The sequence below is a fragment of the Macrobrachium nipponense genome, chromosome 49 (assembly GCF_015104395.2).
Source record: "Macrobrachium nipponense isolate FS-2020 chromosome 49, ASM1510439v2, whole genome shotgun sequence".
NCBI lineage: Eukaryota > Metazoa > Arthropoda > Malacostraca > Decapoda > Palaemonidae > Macrobrachium > Macrobrachium nipponense.
In genome coordinates, this window is record NC_087224.1 from 19,022,324 (window position 1) to 19,027,511 (window position 5,188).

At 38.5% G+C, this 5,188-nt stretch overlaps 1 pseudogene; it reads left to right on the forward strand.

Moving 5' to 3' along the window:
• LOC135205366 (protein glass-like) overlaps window positions 1–1,108 on the forward strand; it is a 111,788-nt pseudogene extending 110,680 nt beyond the window's left edge.
• The last annotated feature ends 4,080 nt before the right edge of the window (window positions 1,109–5,188 follow it).

Consider the following 5,188-nt stretch of genomic DNA (forward strand, 5'->3'; position numbering starts at 1 on the left):
TGTTGACATTCCCGAAGGAGACAGAGGACTTCGTTGACATTCCCGAAGGAGATAGAGGACTTTATTGACATTCCCGAGCCGTTTTGTGCCAGATACCCCGACCTCCTGCTGGAGACATTCCCGAAGGAGACTCTGATCCTTGTTGTTGTCTTGTTGTTTTCCCCCGCAGGTGCGAGGAGTGCAACAAATCGTTCAGCCAGGCGGCCAACCTGACGGCGCACGTGAGGACGCACAGCGGGGAGAAGCCGTTCCGCTGCCCGATCTGCGACCGCCGCTTCTCGCAGTCCTCCTCGGTCACAACGCACATGCGCACGCACTCCGGCGAGCGGCCCTACCGCTGCAGGATGTGCAAGAAGGCCTTCAGCGACTCCTCCACGCTGACGAAGCACCTGCGCATCCACTCGGGCGAGAAACCCTACCAGTGCAAACTCTGCCTCCTGCGCTTCAGCCAATCAGGCAACCTCAACCGCCACATGAGGGTCCACTCCCAGACGTCGTGAGTCCCGTCCTCGCCTCCCGCAGGGTGGTGACGCCCTTGGGGCTGGGCTGGTCTGTGCGAGGGAGTCCCGTCCGTGCCCGGCGCCCCCCCTCCCCCCTGGGGCTTCTGGACAGGGTGGGGGAGAGGGAGCAGAGGGGCGGGTGAGTGTGGGGAGAAGTAACGAGATGTGGAGAGGATTTTCCAGATTTTCGGTCAACGCAGTTGGTGGCGGTTGGTGAAAGTGAAGATCAGTTGCAAAATATGGGGACAGCTTGTTTTTTTTTATTTTATTTTTTATTTTTTTATTTAGATCATAAACGGTTTTACAATGGGGACTATGACACCTGAGGTTTGTAAAGAGAGAGAGAGAGAGAGAGAGAGAGAGAGAGAAAGAAAGCCATTTCCATCCCGGTCTTCATGAAATATCCTAGGAAAAATATCCTGTATTTGATAAAGAAGGTATTTGAGACAGATAATCAGAGAGAGAGAGAGAGAGAGAAAAGTAGGAAAATAAATAAACAATATAAGAAAACTGGGAGAGTTAGTTACTTACTTTTATTTACTTTCATACTTACAGGTTTCATATATACATATTACTATACAAACATACATACATACATACATACACATACACACACACATATATATATATATACTATATAATATATATATATATATAATATATATATATGTATATATATGATATATATATATATATATATATATGTATATGTATATATATATGAATATATATATATATATATATCTATATATATATATATATATATATATATATATATATATATATTGAGCGAGAGAGAGAGAGAGACGAGTAGAGAGAGAGAGAGAGAGAGAGAGTTTCTTCATTTTTAAACATACAAACGCAAATAAACACTAAGATATATATATATATATATATAATATTATATATATAGTATATATATATACATATATATCATATATATATCTATATATATATATATATATATATATATATAATATATATATATTTAGTTGACAGGAAAAAGATCCATTTACGCATTTCGTAACTAAAGCTTGTTGCATCATCAGGGCTGAAATAATTTGGACAAACGAGTTAGAATACACGTCACATAATTAAAACATTTAAAAACAACGATTCTTAAATTGAAAAGTTCCTAAACTAGTTAAAATTGTAAAACAAAGAGGAAAAAAATAATATTCATAAAAAGGAAGCAAACAACAGTATTGAAAAGCACCTGCTCCGTCAGAAGATGACAGGTGAATGACAGGGAGGGAAGACAGAGCCATGAAGCAAACATGCCCCTGTCAACTAGTTGTCTCCTTCTCACCCGTTATATATATATATATATATATATATATATATATATATATATATATATATATATATATATATATATATATATATATATATGTTGGGATTTATGTACATTTACACCCTTGATTTTCATTAGATCTTTTACCTTATCTATCAAGCTCTCTCTCTCTCTCTCTCTCTCTCTCTAGGTCTCCTTCTCCTTCTCCCTTTCGACACTACCCACACATCACTTCCATAAAGGAGCTTTGGTTCAACATTTCCTTCACTCAGCGGCCTTGCCTGCTCACCCACGTTGACATTCTTTTGGAAAAAAATAAAATCACATCCATTAATGAATATTCTATTAAAAGATAAGCAAATAAAAATCGGGAAGTGACTTTATAATCCATATGAACAAAGGCCTGATCTGACCTCCAGCTGACTCGGGACGCGTGCTTAAAATCTACAGTCAAATAGAGCGTTGTTTCACCAACGAAAATTATAAAATAAATAAGCTGTATTTTATTAGAAATAATTGTTTTGTGCTGTTTAACATAGTCATTATTTATTTTTGACATTTTCAACCTAATAAATGAATCATAAATATCCTATCCTAAAATTCCTTTATCTTGAACTCAACGCGAAACACCTTTTACAGACCGTTTCAGGCTTTTCCATAGACCTCTCCTACCCCCCAATTAAGAACAAGAACGGCAAAAAAATGGTTTGTAGACTTTCTTCCCGAGTAGGCGAAAATATGTTTTAATTATCAACAAAATCAATAACAAAATTCTGCAGCTGTTAACTAAAATATAAAAAAAAAAGGTTTTACAAAGATTATTTTTTGGTCTAAGCTGGAATTGGACTGTATAAGCTCGAGGTTGAAGGAGCATAAATCAATAGAGAGAGAGAGAGAGAGAGACCTGCGGACTACGCTTTGTACAACCTCCCCTGTTTCTCTGTTCGAGCCTGTGATTGGTTACGCGGACAGAGCAACAGCCAATGGGAGGGCGAAGTTTCTTCAAGTGTGTCTCTCCCTCCGACCAATCAGAGGCCTCCCTCGCTCTTCTCGTCTAAGCATTATTCCAATATTCCCTTCTTCTTCTTCTTCTTCTTCTTCTTCTTCTTCTTCTTCTTCTTCTTCTATTTTTGCCTTTCGGGAAACAAAGGGGATTTTCTTGCAGTCACTTCTCATTCTCGGTCACACATTTTCCTATCAGCTTGCTTCGTCTTTTGCTCGTATGACAAATAGACAGTTTTTGAGGTGTCGAGGACCAGATTTTAAAGTGTTAAGTCAGCAGCGTGTCTTACACACACACACAGACACACACATACAAATCGAAGCCACTTCAATGATTATCAATAACATATTCATGAGGGCGAAGAAATATAAAATGCCAAAAGTAAAGAATGAAACGGAATGAGTAGATGAATCGATAAAAAAAGTAGTAATGTACAATAAATGCATCAGATGTGGATGAGAAATGCGATGGGGAATGGAATAAAACAGAATAAAAGAGAATGCATGGAAGATGCGATAGGGAACTGGCAGAGGGAGGGGAATGGCAGAGGAAACGAATGAGAATGGGAAGTATATAAAAATGATAATAAAAGAGAGGGAAGTTAGTAGACGCACGAAACTTTGATGAAAACCGGAAAAAACTGATAGGGAAAGAAGGGTAGATAGAAAGATGAAGAGATAAAAGGGGAATAAGAAAGAAGAAAACAGTAAAAACGCCCACCAACCCCCCGAAAAAAAAAGACGTTAGAACATACAAACAAAAAAGTGACGAACGACCAGAAACTGCGCATCGCGGAGGACCTGTCAAGCGGACATATACTTTGTTTACATCTTTCTTCTTCTTCTTCTTCGTCAGAAGTCGAGGAAGTCGACGGGGGAAAAAAAAAAAAAAAAACAAAAGAAGAGACGGTGGAGATATCTTCTCAATTTACTCTGAATAAATTGTAAATATCTATCTTTTAAGTTTGTTCTTCGTGGCGGAGCTGAGCGCGAAGGCAGCGGAGAAAGGCGGCCACTTTCAAACGAGATTTGCAGCCTGGAAACGGCTGGAAATTCTGGAAATTTGAAGTCTGTGCGAGAGAAGTGTCGAACAACCTTGCAATTGATGAAGACCAGAGAGTTGTGATGAAAATACTAGAAAGATAGCAATTGCAGAAGGGCGGCAAATCGCTAGAAAATGTTGCAGAAGCTGACAGTCCATTCTGCAAAGATCTTCTTCAGCCCCGAAGTGTTACAGAAAAATTTTTTTTTCCCGTGGTAAAACTAAACTTCGTCGAAATGATACTAACATTCTTTTAGGCTGAACACCGAAATATTCAATTCTAGGTCTAGGAAATAGTGGTGAGAGTGAAAACTAGTTATCTTCATTCAGTTTTAATCAGAATACGATAAATTTTATCAAGAAATTGTTGATGCAGTTGCATTCTGTTGGGGGAATCGAAGGGCAGCTGCGTGAGTTACGCACAGCTTCGAAGCTTCGAACGCAGCTGTACCAGTTACACACAGCTTGGAAGGTAGCTGTGAAAATTACACAGCTTCTAAGGCAACTGTGTAAGTTACGCACAGCTTCGAAGCTTCCGAAGACAGCTGTGCAAATTACACAGCTTCGGAGCTTCGAACGCAGCTGTAAAATTTACACACAGCTTCGAAACTGCATGCAACAGCCATCAGCAGCGACCTCATTCTTGCGCGCAAGTGCGCATGCGCACAGCCGACGCCCTCAGCTCCCTTTCTTACGCATAAATATAAACATAATGATACTCAGGATTGTGAATACTGACGAGTGAACAACGAGATTTTCTTTTTCTTAAAAAAAAGAGATAAAAAATAATTGCATGTTATATACCAAAGAATTGTAATTCCAATAAAATAAGCATATTGCATGTGACTTCTCTCGCGTGATTCATTTGTTTCCTTATTTTTATCTTAGTTTTGGATGAATAGTGTATTAGGGCTTTTAAACATAACCAACGTCCCTCTACGTTCCAGATTTTCCAAGAAATGTGAGATCTTATAATATACCGCTTTGAAATCAGTATTCTTGAATGGTTCTCTTTCATAGTTTACCAAATTCACTTTTACAAAAAGTAAAGGAGGTATAGTATAATATAATGAACATTCCACGAAAACACAAGGTTACAATGAGAACAAATTTAGTATTCACTGTTTCCTGTAATGTATACAGGTATCAATGACGGGAGATGGAAAAGGTGGCAGGTTGAAAAAAAAAATTCAAATAACTAGCGACAGAATCAAGACAAAATCGTCTGAAGTTGTTGAAAAGGAATGTTTACTTCAAAACTGATAGGTATCATAAACGAATGAATCATAAATAAAGGCTGCAAATAATATGGTTGTCTAAATACTGACAAGTTCAATGGTCTGCCTTGGG